This window comes from Crassostrea angulata, chromosome 7 (genome assembly GCF_025612915.1).
Source record: "Crassostrea angulata isolate pt1a10 chromosome 7, ASM2561291v2, whole genome shotgun sequence".
NCBI classification, from domain to species: domain Eukaryota; kingdom Metazoa; phylum Mollusca; class Bivalvia; order Ostreida; family Ostreidae; genus Magallana; species Magallana angulata.
This window is the reverse complement of record NC_069117.1, coordinates 35010563-35035580: the sequence shown is the minus strand read 5'-3', so window position 1 is coordinate 35035580 and position 25018 is coordinate 35010563. Positions and strand designations below refer to the sequence as shown.

General features: G+C 32.7%; 1 protein-coding gene and 1 long non-coding RNA gene across 3 annotated transcripts in view; both read right to left on the bottom strand.

The window, feature by feature from the left end:
- LOC128157527 (uncharacterized) overlaps positions 1-25018 on the bottom strand; it is a 171637-nt gene that overhangs the window by 88612 nt on the left and 58007 nt on the right. The gene's annotated exons all lie outside the window — the stretch shown is intronic.
- Positions 2237-7183, bottom strand: LOC128157530 (uncharacterized). Its single transcript, XR_008239830.1, has 2 exons — positions 6414-7183; positions 2237-2529 (listed from the first exon to the last, which is right to left on the bottom strand). It is a non-coding gene; the product is annotated as an uncharacterized LOC128157530 (long non-coding RNA).

Sequence of the window (25018 nt, the reverse complement as noted above, 5' to 3'; positions counted from 1 at the left end):
AATAAAAAGATGAAAAAATCGAATTATTCCTGGTACGACTTAACAAAATCCGAATGATTTTTAGTACGACTTAACAAAAACCTTTCTCATTTTAAGAACGACTTAACAAAGAAAATCCGAATGTGTTCAAGTACGACTTAACAATAATTTTGGTACGAGTTAATTTTAGTTTGAACATTACGCTATTTTTTAAACCAAGGACGCGGAATCAAAATTTCCGGAAAAATCAACTTTTGAACCCCGATATCTCTGTAATGCATCGTCTGATTTTAAAACGGATTTCAGTGTTAGTTTCAGCTTGATAAGCTCTACAAAACACATATTCATTTTTTATTTGATCAGAAAATTCATTTTTTCGAAAAATTTGTTTCACTTCCGGTTTGGACCGGAAGTGACAGATTTTCATTTCGAGCCTTATTACAGAGGTAAATCGACCAAGTCATAACCATTGAAAATTTCAAGGCACTATCTTAAAGCGTTTTTGAGAAAAGTCCGGGACAAAATGACTTTTTTTAATTTTTAAAAATGACGTCACGTAAAAACGGGAGTGACGTTCTCTTAAAAATTTTAATACTTTTGAGGGACGCCAATTTGCAAAAACCTCTGAAAATTTCATCAACATCTGTGAAAAACCTTTTGAGTTATGAAGCAAAAAAGGAGTCAGAAGAAAAGAAAAAGAATAATAACTAGAGCAAAGCTCGTTGCAAAGCAACGAGTGGGTCTTCCGTTAATGTCAAGTAAAGCTTGATGTTCCTGCAAGAAGCAGAGTGTTTAAATCAATAACAAGACCAACTTTAACTAAAAGATAAAAAAATACGAATGATACTATGTACGAATTAAAAAAAACCTTAACGATTCTAAGAACGACTTAACAAAAAATAATTCCGAAGGTGTCAAAGTACTTAACAAAAATTGAATTATTTTTTAAAACCAAAAACGCAGAATCAAAATTTCCGACAAATCAATTTTTAAACCCCGATATCTGTTATGCATCGTCCGATTTAAAAACGGATTTTTGTTTTGTACTCATCATGAAATATACCGTAGGTTACATATGTTTAATTTTTAATATTGAAAAACAATGAAAAACTAAAACAAGAGGCAAATGGGCCACATCGCTCACCTGAGGAACAATAGGTATGATAAAATCAGCTTAATGGAGTCACAATGCAAACTATCTGGACAATGTACAATAATACATGTAGATCCTGTATAAATAAAATCCATTTTCCCCCCTAAATATTCTTATGTTTATAATCATTAGTTCCTTTTCTAAAAGGATGATTTTATATTCATTTTATAGTCATATCGCATGTTGAGTATTGCAGTTCTCAAAAAGATCCTTAACAAAAGTTTATATATGGGATATAAACCTACATCAAACTCTGAACCTTCTTGTGAGGCCAAAAAACTGTCCTAGGGCCAAAGTCTTAACAATTATAAAGAATCATCTGTCTGATTAGTTTCTGAGAAGAAGATTTTAAAATATTTACTCTATATATTTCTATGTTAAACTTTGACCCTCCCCCCCCCCACCCATTGTGGCCCAAACCTACCCCCGGGGTCATGATTTTCACAACTTTGTATCCACACTACCTGAGGATGCTTCCACATAAGTTTCAGCTTTCCTGGCTGATTAGTTTCTGAAAAAAAGATTTTTAAATATTTTCTCTATATATTTCTATGTAAAAATCCATTCCCCCATTGTGGCCCCACCATACCACCTGGGACTATGATTTGAACAAACTTGAATCTACATTACCTGAGGATGCTTCCACTTTAATTTGAGCTTTTCTGGCCTAATAGTTTTTGAGAAGAAGATTTTCAAAGATTTTCTCTATATATTCCTATGTAAAACTTGATCCCCCTCTTGTGGCCCCTCCCTACCCCCGGGGACAATGATTTGAACAAACTTGAATCTACACCACATGAGGATGCCTCCACACAAGTTTAAGCTTTTCAGGCCGAATAGTTTTTGAGAAGATTTTTGAAAAATACCAACAAATGTTCAATAATTCTCAATTATCTCCCCTATAAAGAGGTGTGGCCCTTCATTTGAACAAATTTGAATCCCCTTCACCTAGTGGTGTTTAGTGCCAAATTTGGTTGAAATCTGCCAAGTGCTTCTTGAGAAGAAGATGAAAATATGAAAAGTTTACAACAACAACAAATTGTGATCAGAAAAGCTCACTTGAGCCTTTGGCTCAGGTGAGCTAAAAACAAAATAAATGAAACATAATTGCATACTTTTATTGAAAAACAAATTTTCACAGCTAACAATTGTAAATTACTTTAAACAGCCATAATTTTGTTTGTTATAATTTCTTATCAAACACAAACCACAACAAGGCATGATGCTTTCTTAAAGTTCCATTACAGTAGCTGTTCATGAATTATCCTATTTAATTTGAATTACTGGTAAATAGTCTGTAGAACACATTAAAGAATATGCATGTGGGTATAGAAGTGACAGGTTAACCTCAAGAGCTGAAAAGAATCAACAGGTAAAAACCATGTGGCCACCAATATCTGAAATTAAAAAAATCAATAAGCTGTGTTAATACATGTACCAGTACTAATAATAGCTGTGTTTACATTAACATATGCATAGTATTTCTAAAAAAAAATACACTGACCATGCAGTGTAATTAGTATGCCATATCCCGATACGTGACATTAGATGGCACAGGACAGGTTTTTTTAATACATGTACATTTCATTGTAGCCTGGGGACGTGTGTCTTCGGAACCCTGTAACTAGAAATTCCTCAGTTCCCATTCAGCACAAATACCTTTAATTCACTCTTTATAAGGCCAATCACCAATTTCTGAAGAAAATTACTAGTCAAAACCTGTAAAATTTTCTACAGACTGGTTTTTATGAGATTTTGACCCTTCCATATTTTGCTAATTTTTCATGATTTTTCAGCTTTTTAGACCTCCTTCAGCCAATTCCCAGCAAAGGGTTGACCTTCCATACCATGTGCATGTTGCACCATCACATGTCAGAAACTTACCGGTGTATAGTTCATAATGCCCCATCCACCTACTTTTCGTGTTATTTACCTTCCCGTCTGTAACTTGCATTTTCACTGTCTAAAGTCAACACAACAGTCATAGCCGCAGGTTTCGCATTTTACTTCTGAATCTCATGTACCTAACATATGGGGCCTACATATTGAATATCAATTTCAACAAGAGACATCCCTCTAACTAATGATAATCATTAAAAATCATTTCATGAATTTTAGCAACACTCATAAGCCTTCAAGTACAGCAACTCTCAATTTTACAAAAATATTGATGGGTACTTTATCCGAAACTGTCCCTTGCTACCTTTAACTTACACTAACATTCTCTGAAAAGTCATCTTGTCTTAAACTTACAAAGGTTATGCTATTTTGAGAAAAAGTATACCTCATTTTGCCAATTCCATTAAGGATTAAGAAAAATATGGCCATTTAAGTGAAACCAGCATTTCCACTTTCCTCTATTTAACACAGATTCATAGGGCTCTCCATAAATAAAGCATCTTTATCTAATCTTTTATAGGTCAACTGTTGTTCAACCTCCCTAAATAAGAAACCTGATTCAAAACTACATACATATACATGATATTATCATGACAAAAGCATCACATCACTTAGAAATACCCTTACATGTATACCATCCCCCTATTTTTTGATTTTCCTAAGAAGCATTAGTTTGAACACTTTAACCTAATATTATGAAACTTTTGGCAATTCTCTTGAGTCATTTCTCACACATATTTGAAAACAACCATCACTGATATTGAAAATTGATCTTTTCTTGATAAATGGATGAAATGTAACATTTTTTTCACAAAAAGACATGGCGCCATACATGTGATTTCTTGTTTTCATTAAAACAGTAAGCTTATAATCATATTTAGTGAATATCTTATTTATTCTGGTTTCTAGTCTCCTTTTAACTTTGCTAAAAGAGTAAGACCTACAAGTGTGATGTCTGCTCTTAATTAAAATGAAATTCAAACACAATCGGGTAACTGGGGACGGATGAGAATTCCATGATAAATGTTCAAATTTTACATGTTTTCCTACATTTTTGATGCATATATACAATAAAAGGGTAAAAATATGTTGTTTCTTGATCATTTCAAGAGTAATTATTATAGCAGATGTTATTTCAAGGTCAAATGTACATTTACATATCTAACATGTAATGGTAATGGAGACAATTGGAAACAGGGGGTGGCTTTTTGAATTCTGTAAATATATCTAAAGTATCACTTTTGGATAGGAAGGAGCAAAAACTTGAGTTTTTTGACTCAAGTTGATAACTGCATTTGTCTACATGTGAATTTTATTTGATCAGAAAGAAAAATATGCTGTTTTAAAAAAAATGAGTTATATAAGTCAGGTTGCTTAATGTTATTTCATGAAATCAGACAGCAAAATTGCTGCAAATTTATAATTTAAATAATTCAATTGATCAAAACTCTTTTACAGTATTAATTCTTATCACGGTAATTAACTTAGGCCTATTAATTGTCATCAGAATAGGAAATACCAACTTTCTAAGCCAATTTACTCTAGTGGTGGTCATTCTACACATTGATTTACCGGTACTTCCCTTGTATATTATAGAAAATAAATCATGTAATGACATATATAACCAACAAAATCATCCATTTTCCCAAAATAGACAATTTTTGGTACAAAATCCACTCAAAATTACAGTTAAATGAAAAATCTGAAATACCATGTAGTCTTGAAACTTACACTAACATTCTCTGAAAAGTCATCTTGTCTTAAACTTACAAAGCTTATGCTATTCTGAGAAAAAGTATACCTCATTTTGCCAATTCCATTAAGGATTAAGAAAAATATGGCCATTTAAGTGACACAGATTCATAGGGCTCTCCATAAATAAAGCATCTTTACCTAATCTTTTAGAGGTCAACTGTTGTTCAACCTCCCTAAATAAGAAACCTTATTCAAAACTACATACATATACATGATATTATCATGACAAAAGCATCACATCACTTAGAAATACCCTTACATGTATACCCTCCCCCTATTTTTTTATTTTTCCTACGAAGCATTTCTTAGTTTGAACACTTTAACCAAATATTATGAAATTTAAATGCTTCTATTCTGATCAATTGAATTTTTAAGCAGCGTGAAATTAAAACCATCGCAATTGATACTTTAGTAAAAATCATGAAATTTTAACACGGTGGAATTAAAACGACTTACAGTATTTCATCCGAACAGCCTCAACGTATAACTTTCTGCTATACCTTTTTTTATTAAATGAATTCTACTGGGTTTTTTTTTCGCAAATAAATTTAGCGAGGATTTTTTTCTCTTTTCTAATTTATGACAGGTTTTAAAAACAATATTATGTTTAGTATGTATAAAATTCCATAAACAATTTTACAAAGCTTTGGATTTAAGTTGCACAATGAAAAAATGAGGGATTGCACGATAATACCTGCTCATTTTGAAATTTAAAGCATTGTTGATTTCTTTTACTAAAGAGATATGCACAAAATGATGTTGCTCTGTGATGTTTTGCCAAGATTAAAAGCATGAGAGAGAGAGAGAGGGGGAGAGAGAGAGATCTGAGGCACATGTAGTAAAAATTATTACATACATTTGTCTTATTGTAAAAATTGTTTACAATGTAGATGTGTTCTGCATGTAAAGTTTACCTAAAATGAATCAATAAAATTCAATATATATAAAAGATAAACTAATCTCAAAGAATTTACAATTGTTCTGTGAAATAATCAAATCTTGAGAAGAATGTTTTATAAATATCAGGGAACATTAACCTAAAATCTGAACTTAAAGTTCTTTTCATCTTGCACTCTGTTTTACATGCTCTTTCGCAGGCGATAATCATATATAACGGCGAGCCAGACAAAAGTTCTTATTTTAATTAGACTGAATATTTACCATGTCAAATATATTTATTTAATTAAGCACAAGCCTGTCCGAGTTCTTTAATTCATTAAGTGGAGGTGATATGATAAAGATCTGCTATATTCAAAAATTTAGGGTAAAGTTATCATCATGCAAACATGCACTCTAATTACAACATTCTACTCTTGTGTGCCTTTGGACCCCCACCCCTTTTAATTGCACTGTTTTACAGTGTGTGGTGTGTTGTTCAATACAAAACAAGACATACATATACATGATAATAAATAGAAATTCAAAAGAGCAGTGTGCAAAACATACACGTGAAAATACATTGGACAGATAATATCCCGAGATTTCTCTGACTCAAATGCCCGCTTTCACATTGTTACGCACGTCAAAAGCGGAGGTTAGAGTCAGAGGAATGTCGGAATAGATTGAAAAGTGCACAAACACCCTGAAAAGAAAACGTCAGTACGATATATCCTGTATTGAAACATACCTTTATAATCTGTCATACGTTAGTTGAGCTGAAATTTCCACTATCGCCGTCTTGCAGGCCATTCTTCTGACACACCGCTATCAGCTGTTGTTAGCAGTCAAAACACGGCGAGTTGACATGGTGAATCGTACGATAATTATTTCGATTTAAACTATTAAGACTAATAAAAACTAACAACGTAATTATCGACCGAATTAACGAAATTGTTTCAATAAACACTCTGATTAACTATATAAAAAAGGAGTTCGGTTTTATGACCTGTACGAAATCTTTTCAGCAGGAGTTACTTTCAGTGTGAATTTTGCACTATTTTTTAAACCAATAAAGAGGAATCAACATTTCCGGAAAAATCAATATTTAAACCGCGATATCTCTGCAATGCAGTATCCGATTTTAAAACGAATTTAAGTTTTGTATTTAGCTTTGCTAACTCTACAATATGCATCTAATTTTATGTTTTTTTAATAAAGTTTTAATATCAGTACGAATTGTTACAGTAGAAGTTACTTTCAGTGTGAATTTTGCACTATTTTTGAAACCAAGAACGCGGCATCAAAATTTCCGGGAAAATCAGTTTTTAAACCCCGATATCTCTGTAATGCATCCTCCAAATTTCAAACGGTTTTCAGCATTAGATTAAGCATAAAAAGCTCTACAAACTATGTATACGTTTTTTGTTTGATCAAAAAATTCAATTTTTCGAAAAATTTGATTCGCTTCCGGTTTCGACCGGAAGTGACGAATATTTATTATATAGCCTCATTACAGGGGTAAATCGACCAATTCATAACCATTGAAAATTTCAAGCCTCTATCTGAAAGCATTTTTGAGAAAAGTCCCGGACAAAATGACTTTTTAAAAATTTAAAAAATGACGTTACGTCAAAACGGAAGTGACGTTGTCTTTAAAACTTCAACATCTTTGAGGGACGATATCTTGCTAAAATCTCCGGAAATTTCATTGAAATCGGTTGAAAACTTTTTGAGTTATGAAGCAAAAAAGGAGTCAGAAAAAAAAGAAAAAGTATAATAACTAGACACGATCTCGTTGCGAGCAACGAGGAGGTCTTCCGTCCGATTTTTAAAAGGTAAATCACGTCATCGACTTTAATTTTCGACAACAAAACATGATATGGAAATAGGAGTGAAGTACTAATGCTTACCTGTAATGCTTTTTATAAGTTCTCTTACGTTGCTTTTTTAAATACTTGCATTTCTTTCAATTGAAATAGACAAGATTAAACTTTTTTACCTCTGGCCCCTAATATCCCTAGTTAGGTAACGCATGAGAAAATCATTATATTGTAAGGATATATAAACGTATTATACCTAAAGTCTGTCCCAAGATATTTTTGCCACACATTCTCTTAAATTATTTGATATTTGTAAATATCTCTTGATTCAGACGATGTTCATTCGATAGTATGAAAAAATCCCAAGATTTCCCTTTTGAAACGCCCCCTCTAGCTTGTCAGGTTTTAATACACGGCTAAAAAAAGAATGTCTACGGGGATTTTGCATTGCATCAGCCATTATAAAGCCCGGATGATAACTTTAAAAAATTGTGCTAGATATTCCGAAAGACTTCCGAATTGAGGAAAGATGTAAACATTCCCCATTATAAATATCCGTAGGAAATCTGTTTTCGATCCTGTGAATGTTTACGAAGGAAAAATGGTAATTTGTAAATGAAGTTTGATCCCTAAAAACGTTATTACCTCATTACGTAACACATGTTAAAATCAATAGATTTCTTGGATACATAACAGTTGAGATCGACACAAAATTTTAAATTTTGTTTAATTCATGTGATTTTGAATGACAACAGTTGTGAATGGAATTGGAGATCATTGTGGAGAATAAGCAGGTATTGAAAATAATTAATGCACATGATCATGCACATGACAAATAAAGTGTCTTACACATGTAAATCTTAATGTTAAAGCTGCTTCGTCCGATTTTCTATAAAATAATTGTACGCTTTTAAACGATGGTTATGTTAGTATGTGTGCAATAATATACGTTGCAGTACATGTAGTTTTCCCTGTCAATTAAGCCATATTTCAATGAAAAAATTATGTACATGTTGAAACTCGTTGAATCCGGATGTTGTTTATTACGGCATGCTGCCCAATCCGGCGACATTATTCAGCCCCTTGACATTTTCCCATCATTTTTGTTTTAAAAAAATTTGTGCAATCCGGATCCTATCTATTCTGTTAACCGGCGCAATGAAAAAGCCTACTGCATAATATTAGTGAGAGTTATCTCCCGTAGTCCGTCCACTTATCGATCGATCGGCCTTCTGCTAGATATTAATGCTCAATTATTGACCAATTTTTCTGTCGTTGCTATTGATTTAAACAACTGTTAATATAGATCCAAAGAAGCAACTTTTTTCGGTTAATACCGCAAAGTCTTGTTATGAATTGCAATTGGATAATTAGATTATAGTTCACCCAATTTTTTTCAGGCCGTGATTCAGGATACTGCGGGAGTAAAACTGCCGATATCGTTTGTTATCCCCGTTGCATGGCTACACGTACAGAGTTGCATATTATTCTGTCAAAATGCTCAATTTTTTTTTTATATAAAATTCTCATTTATATTAATATTTATCTTTTGTTTCCCTGCATCAAAACAGTTCTCGCCATCAGGTATTTCAGCCACCTGTTGACTTGTTAATGTTTTAACACTGTGCCGGATAATTATGCCAGTGCCAAGGTGGCATTTTTGCGCCCGCTTAAGGCGCATTTCTCTAAAATTTCATTTATGTCAAATGATAGACCATAGCCTAGAGAGTTAATAACCACCTTTGACTCAGGTGTACCTCACCTGACAGGTGAGATATTCACCTTTAAACATAAATATCCCATAGGAAAAAAAAAATTCCCCTAGGAGAAATCATGTTCCTGTGGGAATTTTACAAAATCCTATAGGATAAAGACAATTCCTACAGGATTTCAAAGTTTTCCTGTAGGAAATTTTCCTCCTGTGGGATATTTATATTTCCTATGGGAAGAAAAAATCCTATAGGATAAAGAAAATCTCCCATGGGAAAAAGAAATCCTATAGGATATTATAATTTCCTGTAGGAAAAAAATCCTCTTTAATATTTCCTCTAGGATTTTTTTTCTCTCCTACAGGAATTAGTTGGCCACAGTAACATTTTTCTGTACTCCTATAGGAAAAGAAAACTCCCATGGGACTTTTTATAAAACATTAATTATTGATATATTTGTCAGGCTGTTTTACTCTACAAGATATATTAGCCTCTATAATTCACAAAAATCTTCAACAAATATATTATTTCCAAATTTCATTTTGATGTGGCAATTATTTATTTTTTTATAAAGACGATGCCATGGGATTTATAATGATATAGGGTATTTACACCATTTGTTTAAAGGAAAAATTATTAATATTTTGCCTTTCAATTCAAATACTCACAATGCTGAAAATTTAAGGTGGTGTTAACTAAACTAATTCAAGCACATAAATCAGATTCTCAATGATAAGTTACTCGAGACTGACTTATAAATGTTTGCATTAGTTCAATGTCTCTAGATTTTCTCCAACCGGCTTTGAAGAATAATCCATTGATGGTGGCATTGTCTTCCAAAAACATCTCTTTTTCTTATGACAAGTGTGACAGTCAGCACAAAAAGGTATGCACTGTCTCTTTAGTGTGCCTAAAATATTATAGAAATTTTGTAGGTAAATCATATTAAGAAGTAATATCTGAATTAAACACAATCCTTGTCCTGCTTAGTGCACAACTCTTCAAAAACTGACAGGTTGTATATAAAATTGACAAATAATTAAACTGTTCAAAAACAAAAGTATTGTTTGTATATACCAACATTATATAATCTTATTAAATAAGACATAAAATTACGATAGATCTATATGCGATCATAAACTTTAGATTACACATTAAATCGCTCTCCGACACTGTAATTCGAGAAAATTCGGACCACAAATAAATCTCGCTTTTTTTTACTATAAGTATCTATTTTTCATTTAGCATTCAATAAAGAACAAAAAGATGTATTTTAGATTTAGAGTGCAACTGAGTTGCAATCAGTTGAATTACCTTTAAAACTGGACAGAAATACAAACTTCGCAACACAAGTTTGCCCGAGTTGAAAACCGGATGTAATAATTTATTATTACAGACAAATCGGGGCACAAACGTTTCGGTTAGAACAGTCGATCTGTGGTGTACTATAAGAATAATGCCATTCAAAAAACTTGAAAATCTGAAGAGTTACTTTCTTTGTCCATATGAACACCGTAATATTATCAATTTTACATCTATAATTATGAACACGATGGATTAGGGGTAGATCGGGGGGGGGGGGGGGGGGCTTTAAAATAGCATATAACGTTACATGCAGTACCAGAGTGTGTAATGCTTCATACATCTTTATAGTAAAACCAATATTTAGTTCTAATTGACTTTAGCTACTTGACTTTTGATACTATAAGTATTATAAATATTTATACCTTGATCTCAGATGGAGAGAACTAATATAGCCTAGTGTTGCCTGCTGTTCAATCCAGATTCATTTATATACTTATATGTATATTTTTGAATAAAATACTTATTAAACTATAATTGACTTTAGCAGGAGGTTGTTACATTGCGTCCGCGGCAATATTAAGGTATAAATATCGGTATAAATATGTTGAATTATCGGGGAAAAGGGGTGTGTGTGGGGGGGGGGGGGCAGGATACTTAATTACTTAATGGATTTTTGCTTTTCATTAGAGTGTTACGATGTGAAAATAGATAATAGAATGCTCAGAAACTATTATAAATAGATTACTTTGAATATAAAATGTTTGAAGTGAAAAAAAAAAGATATCATGGCTGAAAAAAATTACTTATATACAGAGGTGAAGCAAAGAAACAAAGCCGATCCGAGGCGTGTGACAATTTAATTTCAACACGTGTATATCTATACGAGGATTGTTAGAGAAGTTCGTGGACAAAGTAATTTACGGCAAAATTACTGTGTACAGGATGAAGTATGTTTTATGAACTGCCAAATGAAAAAAAAAAGTCTGCAAAAAAACACACGAATTTTTTCACACTTTATTTTTTTTTTTACTTTGCATGATTTAGATTTAGAACTTGTCTGCGAACTAACAATTCTCATGTGTATATATATATATCAACGGAAGGCTGTGTATACTACATATTTCAATGCATGCTTGAATTTATTTGTCAAATTTGTATCGAGCCGAGAATTGAGAACTGTTACTGGGCATTGCTGGATTGATATAATTCTGATTTTTGTGGCATTTTACAGAAGGAAAATTTGGAGAAAAATCAACGCCGGCAATGAGAATCGAACCTACGACCCTTGGGTCCGTAGGCGCACGCGCTACCATATGCGCTACGGCGCAGTTTATTATGGCATATGTAATTAAATATTTGAATGATATCATAAAGGACCATTAACTGATTATTGAAAAAATGAATGTTGTTGGGTTTTTTTAACTAGTAGATTTTAAAATCCCATTACCTATTTTTATACTCATCAGTTATGATTTATTATTTTATAATCGTTTCTCGTTTAATTACCCAGGGGCGTCGGAAGGTACATGTATTCATACCCGGGTGGTAAATTTTAGGGGGGGGGGGTTAAACCGAATTTGACTGGAAATGCATGCATATATTCTGTATTCTTTTTTGCTTGTTAAGATTTTCTGGATGAGTCTGCCCCGATTTTCAACTACGATGCTACGAGTACGTGTCTGTACTTGTATGAATATTTTGTGAGATCCAACAATTAAAAAGACATAAATTAATTAAATAATGGCTCTGAGTGCCGAATTATTTTTTAGAGGAAATGGGTGCACTGGTCAACAGCGATACATCTTTGCAGAAAAATCCGACGAAGGCCATACAATAGATGATCAACATAACATGTCGTTCAACCATTCAAATATCGCTCTTTTTAAAGTCCCTATATCAAGAGGGTGACCAAAAGGAGAAAAAGTTCAACTAAATAAATACTGGAATTAATTTCAATCGCATACTTGTACCAAGTACAAAATTATTTTAAAATTTAAATCTACTTCCAACCCCCATTGCCTTAAGGTGGAATAACACACCTTGAAAAAGTCATTCGAATTAACTTTAAATTCTTTGATTATGAAAGATATAATGATAAATAAACTATACATATGTCAAATAAGCGAACAATTTGCAAATTGGGGATAAAAAAAGGAATATCTTAAAAAATCAATTCAGTAAGTAACAACAAAAGCCCCTAGCTGCGGGATTCGAACTCGGTATGTACGGATCACAAGCCCGACACTTTATCCACTCGGCTGTGAAGTAGGTTACATGTTGCCGTCGATAAAATCCTTTTAATAAAACAACATGTCGTTTTGATCAGAGGTCAGCCATTTTATGACAATGTGTTATTCCACCTTAAATCCCAATCCCCAATTCAGAAGTGATATGCTTACTGATCAGAGCCGTTTGGATTTGTTCACAAATCAAGATTATATGAAAAGGTCAAAGTGTGCATATTTTTAATATCCATTATGAATGCAAGTCTAGAATGCGTCGCCCTTTTCATGCCTGAGATATCAAAAGCTAGAAGTCCATTATAAACTACCCAAAATCACGAAAATCTTAATCCGTGGGGGAGGGGGGGAGGGGGCGGTAGCGCGTAGTCTCCCTACATGTATAAAACTTCATTTTCTCTCTTTATTTCTTTATTTTAATTCAATGATTAACATACTCCCAAAAAAAAGTGGGGGAGGGGGCGGGGGGCAACTCCATGATAATTCAATTTTAACAAAATCTTTGCTGCGAGAAAAAGTGCCCCCCCCCCCCCCCCATGCTACGTGCCTGATAAATAAATTGGTGATGATGAAATAATTATGGTACGCACACTGCAAGAATGTGATTGTGACTTACATGTAGTAAATTAAAATTGGAAGAAGGTGGTCACTTTCTCTTTTCTCCGTTTATATATGTACAACAATTAATTCAATAGAAGTGTATAAATCATTCTTTTTTAACAAAAGGGTATTGTTTGACATCCAGAGTAATGGCAGACCCCCCCCCTTCAATTACTTCGTTCCTGCTTTCACGTGCACTGCTCGATCGGACACCTGTTCTCACGAGTCGTGTGTATGTACCTTTGCTCTGTTGATTGTAGCATTAGGAGAACAATAGGGTGGTTAATTGGTATACACAGAACGTGCCCGTTACAAAGACACTTAAGAATTCTTAGTTAATTGCAAGGTCTGTGAAAGAACAATAGGTACTAATGAGGTATACACAGTGTGTCTCCTTGGCTTATCTCAGGCAAGCCCACTTTCATCTACGTAACAAAAACACCCAGGGCTACTAATCAAATTATTCAATCAAACACAATATTGAAAGACAAATGTAAAATTATCAAAACGCACATGGAGCTATTTCTTTGCTGCATTTTCCTTCATTTGGGAAGGGTCTATGGATTTTTTTTAACTTGTTTACTCTAATTATTTAGATATTATAAAGGTACAAACGCCAAATTCTGCACGTTAATTTCACCTAGGTCCACTTTTCAATGATAGAAAATCTTAGATTATTAGAATATTAGACTATTTAAAGCAATATGAGCTGTATTTTTTAGAGATTTATTTTACTGCAAAAACCTGTTAGTATAATAAGTCTGCCTGTAACTTAAACTTTTATGATAAATAAGATTTGTGAATATCATTAATTTTTGTCAGGAGAAATATTTCACTTATAAGGAATATATATGGCAGAGCAATTTTTGTACAGGACGACAATAATTTAATTTTGCTCCAATTAAGGCTTCTAAATGGCTTTTCCTAAAAAAAACAGAGCTTACAGAAATTTAAAAACCATGATATTTTTTTGTCATCTTTGATACATGTATATGCTATCATACAATGCATTAATTTGTAGTGATGAGGTTATTTCTTAAAATTATTAATATTTTCATAATCTAATTATTTATATATAATACTATAAACTGACCAAGTTAAATTTTCAAAAGTCTATAAACTTGATCAGCTATAATTAACTAAGATTTGCATGTATCTTTAGCTTTATTTGGGCACACAAAATTGTAGATCATAATTAAACACATACTTTTTGCAATAAAACAAAACCTCCTATATGCTAGTATGTCAGGTAATCAGTAACAGGCTATTGGTGAATTTGGATGGTACATGTAGATGAACATGTACATGTATTATCACAATAGAACTTCATAATAAACTAAATACTTGTCACTCAGATTTATAAAATTGATATTCCTGATTCATACCAGTAGGATTACTAGATAATGAAATTCAAATAATGACTATGCATGGTTTTATCTATAAGTAAACATACATGTAAATGTCAAGGAGAAGGAAAATACATTCAATGACATAGTGGCTAGCTTTTTTATCAATCTTTTTAGTTGTATTAATACCAATCAATTTAAGGTACTTCATTTTTTTAATATGAAGATTGAAATTTGTAACTACCGGTTTTAGAAGTTCTTGATCAGTTAAGTTGTATTTGATAATTTAAATATAATTACACCTCAGAATATATTAAAGAATATAAAGGGTTGTCTGAAGCAATCTACATTTAACTATACAAGTATATAGAACTAGTTGTACTTTTTTAATACAGGTATAATTTTATCACATACATCATATATACATATTGAGATACAATGTATGTAAATTTTCTAAATACCACTGTGACAGTTTTTTCTGCTGATTAAAGAAATGTCAATTAGATATACACGTAGTGGCCCGGGTAGTGTATTCTTACATGTGCGTTGGGGGGCAGGGTTGTTAAAAATTGTTAAAATTGTTCTGCATGCAAAGGTAAACATAGTCCTGACTCTTAAGATTTCCATATGATTACATTTACTAGAAGAGCCCCATCTCAATTTGTTTTCTAAAAATTTTACATTTTTTACCTTTCACTGGCAGGCATGAACAAGCCCCAAGCAACTGCTAGAAGCAACTGTTCTCTGGATATTGTCTACCCATGCAAAACCTATCGATTATTTGAGGGGACCCATGCATCCTCTTTTTCAAGCACAAATCCAGAAGTGAAAATTTTGACAACATTGTTACAGTAGCATTTTCTTTCCCTATTTGATAAAAAAAAACTACCAATACTAAAGTGTAATTATACCGGTATATTGATCAACAATGGACATGTGCCCCACTCCCCAACAAATGATTGCAATTAATTCAATTTATATGTATGTTTTAATGTTATTTTTTTCCTCATGTAACATATGTTTGAAATGGTTTTGAGCGAATAAATGAACTGAACTGAACAATAATTAATCTGACTATATATGCCCCTAAAGTAAACATTCAAATGTCAGGTCCCCCCCCCCCCCCTTTTTCAAAAATTTGACCGGTCTTTCACACAAAACTATAAATATCCACTGCCACCTTTGACATTTAATTAGTCTTTCTAACAAAAACACTTTACAATCAGAAAGCTAGGTTGTGCAATTTAAAGTAGAAATTTTTAAATTTGATCATATTTAATTGAAAAATAAAAAAGTTAATTTAATTCTGATTTAGTAACACCCCCATTCCCGGCTGAACCAATCACCTTGTATGATTAAACTGTTTCTGTAAGGTTTTCAGGATAATAATGACCACTTTTAATTATTCAAAAGTCATTTTTGTTACAATCAGTTATATCAAGAATTCGTAAATTCCTGTAAAAATGTAAAAACATTGACTATTCCCCTTCAAATGAAATGTTTCATGTTATATTTTACCCCTTGTCTGTAATTTAATTGCAATGTCACTGTGTAAAGCCAACACAACAGTCATAGCTGCAAGATGAAAAGTTTTCCGGTACTTTCAGGATTCTCATGAACTTAATATTAGTCATTAGGGACCCATATTTTGCATACCAATTTCAGAGACATCTCTCTAACTAATTATAATCATTAAAAACTATTTCATGACTTTTAGCAACACTTATTCTTCACCAAATACAGCTAGTCATTAACATGTATAAATAATCCGAAACTGACCCTTGCTACCTTTACCTTACACTAACATCCTATAAAAGGGAATTTTGAATAGAATAAGAAAGCATATGCAGTTCTAAGAAAAAGTAAACACCATAATTCCAATTTCATTGAGGTTTAAGAAAAAATATAACCATTTAAGTGAACCCACCATCTCCACTTCACTAGTATATACACAGATTCATGAGGCTTTCCTTCAGTAAAACATTTTTAATTAATAATCGTTAAGAGGTCAATTGCCATTCAGTCTCCTCTGATAAGAAACCTGCAATACTGCAAGTATCTTCATGATATCATTATGATAAAAGCATCACATCACAAAGAAATACCCTTGCATCAATACCCTCCCTGTATCTTTTGATTTTCATAAAGTGCAGTTTAATAGTGGTTAAAAATCTTTCACATATAGTATCATAAAACCTATGGCAATTAGTTTCCTTGAATCAGTTCTCACACATTTTTGAATATGATCATCAATACTAAAAATTTACCATAAATTTTTAATAAATTGGATGATTTGTAGCATTTTCAGTGAAAAATATATATTCCATGAAAGGTGAGCCAACAATCATATCTATTGGATATGTTATCGATCTAAACTCTGGTTTCTAGTACTTAATTCAATTAAAACTCAAACACACCCCAGTAGCCATGGTAGCTGGAGATTTGGATTGGGGGGGGGGGGGGGGGGGCGCTGACGATTTGGAATGGGGGGGGGGGGGGGTTTAAATATTTTCATTGGGGTTTTCCTCTTTCCTTTTAACTTTGGTATAAATACATGCACTTACACTAGAGTGGAAAGTACGTAAAACAGGGTTTTAAAGTTGTAACCTCTTGCTAAAAAGTAAGAGAAAATTTTACACCTGATCAAATAACAGAATTGCACGAGTGCAGTTATTGCTAAAATATATCCAATGTGTAAAATACCAGGTTATACATAATTGTCAACATACGCTAACGAAGTATGACTCCCTCTTCACGTTTGTGTATACAACAGAGTTCATAATCGCATTTTGCTGCTCCAGCCCTGAACAATGAATACACTGCAATAGACTAAGTATTCTTTAATAAACACATGTAATTTATGTAAAAAAAAAAATAAAATAAAAAAAAAAAAACAACTGTTTTTCATTACGAAGACGACGAACGCCGCTGCTCTCCCGACGCCTTCGTGACAAATTGTTCATTGATTATTATGATATTTTAAAAAACGAAATAACTGCAAAACAGATAGTATCGTGCATTAGCTCCCCCAATTAAATGTTCGGATTTTAGTCAACACCTGTCGTAGTCTTTTAAGCGCTTACTGTTACGTTATTATTAGTCTGGAAAGAACGATCTGAAACAAACACGATGCAATCTTCTGACACACTGTCAACTGTTTGGACTGAATCATGCATTTGTAAATTGTTTCTCGTGTTGATGATTTTCCGAGAATTTAATTTTCGATGTCGTGAATCAGTTCTCTAAACATCACCAAATATAACTCATTTGCTGTAAGTATTTTGGATCTTATGGTATTGTAAATGTAAGACACATGTGTACTGAATAATTTGCAAACTTTGCTTGAAGGATTGTAGAAACTTGGTTTCGTAGTTCATTCTCATAATATCATGGGTTCATCATCTTGATGGACAGAAAATCTCAGACACTATGAGTAATTCCGAAATATCTGTTGTTTACCTGGCCTTTTTGACGAAGTTGAAATTTACTTTCCAGGTAGGCCTATTCCTGACTATTGAAATAAAAAAGCCACGAAAATGTAAGATATTTCGGACTAACTACTAGTATCTGACTATGGGTATGCTGTAGTTGAACATTGCATAATTGACCCAGTTTCATTTAGAATTAAAAAAAAGTGTTTTCCTTTAGAAATATTGTCTTCTTTATTTAATTGCCAGCATACTTTTTTATTGCAACACTACAGACTACATTTACTTAGACAAAAACTTCAATGAGATATATAAATTGTCCAATTTAGGACTAAGTCATGCTAAGGATGTATAAATTAACCATGTACATCGTTGGATAGTATAATAATTCCTATAGGAATTTTTAATTTCCTAAGGGAGAATTTACTCCTACAGGATAATATTTTTCCTATGGGAGAAAAAAAATCCCTTAGGAGAAAATAAAATTCCTAGAGGAAATTATTTTCCTACAGGAATATATTAATATCCTATAGGAAATTATTTTTTTTAAACTTCCTATAGGATTTAATATTTTCCTACAGGAGAAATATTTCCTACAGGATAACTTAAAAATCCTGTAGGAAATGTCTTTATCCTATAGGATTTTGTAAAATTCCCACAGGAACATGATTTCTCCTAGGGGAATTTTTTTTTTCCTATAGGATATTTATGTTTAAAGGTAAATATCTCACCTGTCAGGTGAGATACACCTGAGTCAAAGGTGGTTATTTACTCTCTAGGCTATGGTCTATCATTTGACATAAATGAAATTTTAGAGAAATGCGCCTTAAGCGGGCGCAAAAATGCCACCTTGGCACTGGCATAATTATCCGGCACAGTGTTTTTTGTTTAACAATTTACGGTTAAGCATGCACTTTTCAGGTAAATCGGATGTTTGAAAAATTATCAATAACGACGATTTAAATCAAGGATTTCCATTGTATGTATTCCGTTATGGATTTATTGTTTGAAAAAAAATATTTAAAATGAAAATTTCTACCGTAAATAAGATCGATGAAATCTAATATAATTCAGAACAATTGAACATTTTGCAAGAATACACGATCAGGACCTACTGCATTAAATACTAAAATTAATTTGCAACAATATCCTCTAAACCGGATGTTGCCTAATCCGGCCATTTTTTTTTTCAGAACCACCCTCCGCCGGATTAGACAAGTTTTGTTGTGTATTCGCAAAATAATCGACATAAAAGGGTTTTGCGTTATTTCGCCGCGTGTTTAAACTGGCCCCTTACGTCGAAGCTAGTATGATTGTATTACGACTTTGACATCTGTTTTTTTTAAATAATCTATTATAACATATAAAATATACAGCATGACTATTTAAACAAAAATAAAGCAGTGTACATTTGTTCATTAATAGTTTTGATGTTTACGTTGTTTATAATCATTGCAAAACATGCAGGATGAATAAACTCAATCATTCGGAGGATGAAACCCAACGGTTTCCTTTTTTAAACATTCCAATGATGTATTTTGGGGGGTTTTTGTATGCCCCAAATTTATTTTTATTTACTTTGAATATTTCTAACGTTGAAAGGAGAGCACTTCCGTTTAAATACGTTTATAACTTTGTAAGATTATTCATTAGGTTTGCGAGGAAAATTATTTGATACTGTAATGGCCGACAAATCGGAACATGCAGCTTGAAGAAATTTCTCAACTTATTATACCTCGAAACGTTATTTCAAATCAGGCACCAAACAATGAAGGGAAATGGAAATATTCGGCGGATCCAAATGTTAAAATATTCTTATGATAAAAATTGGTATTTATGGCAAACAGATTAATCATTTTTTATCTCTTTAAGATATAATCGCACCTGTGTTTTGTATCCATCTCTTTTAAACTCTTTGTAGCCAAATCTGTCAAAATTCGTGGTCGTTTCACCCTCTTGTTGCAACCCCAAACCCCGCTGAAATGTTTACAATCGATGCGCTGATGAACGAAAGACTCGACTAGAAAAACTTGCTGCATGGGCCGTCTAACATTATTAATTTTAATGATGAATTCAGAAACTTTTACATTTCAAAAAGTGTCATTTTTTGTTAAGTTACAGGAACATTAAATTATCATTCATGCACATAAAATTTGTACAAATTAAGTTATAAGTTATTCAACCAGTGTTTGAAATTTGAGACTGTTCTTGAAATATTTGGGAAAGAAATTTTAGGGGTCATCCTTTCATCTTCTTATCGGGCCCGTGTAACAAATTTGAGCCATTTCCGAATAAATGTGTGCACAAAATCGTTAATAAAAGAATGCAGGTAACGGGAGCTTTTAACACGGGAGCAGGGAGTGCTTTAAAACTCATATTTACATGTATTAATTTACCTTGTAAAATTATCAGTCATAGGCATTAGATAACTGATATTGCCTGATTGGCGAATTTGATTTGCCTATTGACTCCATGACATCTACAATTTCGCTTAGTTAAACGTACACATTTTAAAAAAATTGTATATAACACTGGCGTCGGAAGCAAATTGAAAGTGGGGGGGGGGCTAGACTAATCCTCCCCTAGCCCCCCCCCGGTTCCGATGCCTATGTATAAGCATGTACTCCAATCAGGTGTTGTACTTTACAGAACGTTTTTTACGCGATCGCCGAGCGCTTCTTTTTTGGGAAGAACAGTCCTAATCAGACAGCAAATACATAATACAGCATACAGACGTTTTTATTAATATAATTATATATAATTTATGAATAAACTATTTAAGTGTGCTTGAATATGCAAATTTTAAAGCCAATTCGATTTGTATTAGACAATTAATCTACTAAGTCTAGTGTTCGCTACTCGATCTTTGAACAACTGTCCGAATACTGTCAAAACTTTTACAATGAATGTACATGTACATTACATTTTTAAAACTCACATATTCTTTCAGAATAAAAAAAAATTAATTTATAAATGAATAAAATCAGCAATGAGTTTGCTTTTTAATGAATCTGACTACCACTGAGAAGAGGTTATACCAATATTGTGACCCTTATTATTTTACGGCCTGAATCTAAATAAAACCTCAACTTGTTTAAAAATAGTTTGTTTTATCGTGCCCGTACCTACCGCAAGCATGTAACATTGGACTTCTTAAGCTGCCTTATCTCGAACGCTTTTTAAATATATTTCAACTTTTACTTACTACATCCTGCTTAACATTCTCTCTCTCTCTCTATCTCTCTCTCTCTCTCTATCTCTCTCTCTCTCTCTCTCTCTCATAACTCATAAAAATTCTAATATTTTGTTAGCCAAATGAAGTATCACATTATCATAGATATGTGAATATCGCCTACATTTTGTTGAAATTGGTAGTGTAATGCATTTAATTCTCAGCAGCAAAATGTCACAAACGGACACAAGTGAATTTATTTACATTTCAAATTGTACGACTGTAAAACGTACAATTGTATTATATTCATTGATGGCAGCTTTTTTTCCCTTTATTATACGAACTATGATTTAAATCAATGGTTTGATGCATCGTTAACCAATATAATTGGAAATGAAAATAACAACGAATCAATGGGCATTGGAATGTGTGATAACGTATAAACACGAGAAGCATGTGTCCTACAGTGAATCGGCTGTCCACTAGCGCGGCATCTCCTCGGCCCGTGTTATGAAAATGTACACTCAACGTGGTGGGTTTGAACTGTTAACGTTTGCAGTTTGATAACTGAATTTTATTTTCCAACAATAAAACTGTTTCATGACATAGACAAGAACACAAAGAACGCCTTTTTTTCAATGACAGCCATACTATCTATTTTTTTTTTAATTACGAGAGCAAAACAGCAATACTTTGTAGGTAATAATATAGTCTTTTTTTTATTTACTCTTTAATATCGTTAAAATCTGAATTCATTGTGTTTGCAGCTACATAAATAAACCCGTGTGTGCATTACAGCAATGCGTATTTCTTGTGTATTGGATAACGGCAGTCCAGCCGCGACCTATTTTCTCGGCCGCGGGCAAGGATCGGATACGTATAATTGTTTACATACATGAAGGTCGGAATACAGCTAGCAAGATTTTAAATGCGACTCAAATACATTGCATAAAAGCAATTCTTATACACATGATATATTTCCCTAGAAAAGAATTAAACTGTTTAAACACTTTCCGAATGCAAGCTAGTACACTGTCTATGGTAGTAGGTAAAGGTATAATCTTTTTTATTTACTATTAAAATCATTAAAATCGGAAGTTTTGTGTTTGCTGCTACATAAAAAAAACCCCATGTGTGCATTACAGCAAGACGCAAATCTTGTGTATTAGATAACGGCAGACCGCTCGCTAGTCCATTCGTGACCTATTTCCTCGGCTGCGGCAAGGGATCGGATACGTAATTGTTAACATACACAGTTCGGTATACAGCTAGATTTTAAATGCGACTCAAATGCATTGCATAGAAACAGTTCTTTTATCCATAATGTGTTTCACTAGAAAATAACTAAAATGTTTAAACACTTTCCGTGTGTAAACCGGTACCCTTTATGTCAGTTATACGCACAAATACCCCGTTTATTTGCCAAATAAAACACAAATACATGGTAACAAGTCTGGCTTTTTACACTCATATTACGCAATACCCGAACAAAATATTATTGTAACGACATTAATAAGATCATAATGAACAACTTTTGCCGCGACAGCCATATCGAAATCTTAACCGCTTTTGAGTTATAAAGTGAAAACTTTGAAGGGTTCTAGGTCCTTAATTTGAGGGGCCAGCCCCTTTTTCTAGGAGTCAAACAAACGATCTTGTAAATATAAATTTTTGTTCTTCTACATGTCTTAACAAAATATTTGTGAGAAAAAAGATAATCTAAGAAAACCAAGCAAAATCACAACGCTTTTTTCATCTCATTTTTCGAGCCCTACCGAGCTTTAGCGCCTTTTGTGCCTGAAATTTATTAATGCCTTATTACATATCTACAATCTTTTGTCTATCATTCCTGAAATGTTGAACTTAATATCTTTTATAGTTTTTGATAACTCTCTTGGACAAGCCGACACTCTGAAAATCAAGAAAACGTCGATATTTCAAAAACGGAAATGACGTCATCAACCAAAAAAATTTCCGATCAAGTTTAAACTAATGTCAATAAGATCTGCAAATTTTATTAAAATCGATCAAACAGTTTTCGAGTAATCGCTGACACAAAATCGGTAAGAAAAAAAAAGGAGAAGAATGAGAAAAAAAAACCGAAGAAAAACAATAAGGTCTTCCGTTGGAAACGGAAGACCTTAATAATAAAAAGAAACCGAAGAAAAACAAAAGGGTCTTCCGTTCCGGAAACGGAAGACCCTAATAATAATAATAGGGAAAAAGAAACCGAACGAAAACAATAAGGTCTTCCGTTGGAAAACGGAAGACCTTAATAATGATCCGGTTCAAACTACAGAAATAAACACGTTGAAAAATACATGTTTCCAAGTTTTACCATGGTAATCAAACAAACAAAAATATTGTAACCGGATATTATGACTGTGAAAATATTTCATTTATTCTATAATGATGAACGAATAAGTGTGATTCGTACTCAGAGACAGAATACTTATTAAGTATATCACTTCTACGGAAACACAGTATACCAGGTCCTCCTCTCCTCCGCTGACACTGTATAGCTTTTAGATAAAGCATGTTGCAACAACTATTGAAATAAAACCACTTTGAAATAAATTATTTCAATATAGTGAATGGAAATGCATTTTACAAGAAGAATCACTTTGCAAACACCAGTGAAATACAACCATTATTGAAATAAATTATTTCAATAGTGGTCGGGGATCTATTTCATTTGATATACACCCCAACTATTTTTGAAATAATGTGTTTCTGTAGTTATATACAAAAGTGTCACATAAAAACAGAATAATAGACGAAAGACGGTCAGACGGGTGGTCAACCCTATTTAAATATCCCCAATTCCGATTAAAAGTAGAGGACAATATCTATTTCTATACATGTAGTAATTGTGTTACATGTAATTAGGTTGAACATATTTTATTGTATATTTAATATACAGAAGGTTTGAATATAAGTTCTGGTAACTTACAAGGTGTTCCACCTTGTACAAATAATTTTCAATTCTCATAAAACATGATATATGTATAGAAAGAGAAAGGTGAATTAAAAATACGAAAACAATTTTATACCAATGTAAATCTGCGATATTTTGTTTTATATTTCTGCACACAAAAGAAAATCCTTACATTCATACATTAGTTTTATAGTCTCGGCTTTTTTAACTGTAACATATTCAAGTCTATGATACCTCAATTGTGTATTTGAGGTTATGATTTTTGAGATAAATTATTTCTTGCGTTTAAAAATAGTTTTCAAAAATGATATACAACTTCTTCCTTTCCAGATGCGTTTCAATAGTGATTACCAAGAAATATTTATTATGAAAATCATTCCCAACTATAATTGTAAAAATTATCTTAATAGTTGTATTTGAATAGTGGCTGTAAAGTAATTCTTATAATAAGATACTGTAAACGTATTAAATTTCGCGTGTACGATATTTGGCGGAAAGTAGATTTTAAGCAAGTTAGCGTGGATTTGATTTAGCCTATTTTTGATTGTTCCTATACATTTACATGTGTTCTTGGCATTTAGCGATGTACTTGATTTAGCGGAAGATGCATTCCGCTAAAAACGCCAATTACAATACACAGCCAAATGTAATACGTTTACAGTACATCCCCACCCACTACTGAAAGAATTCCAATAGTGGTTGTATTTCAATACTAGATTTCGTTACGAGCAATGAGTAGGTCTTCCGTCCATTTTGTTTTATATGATACAAGACAAAAAACCTTGTTTCAACGAG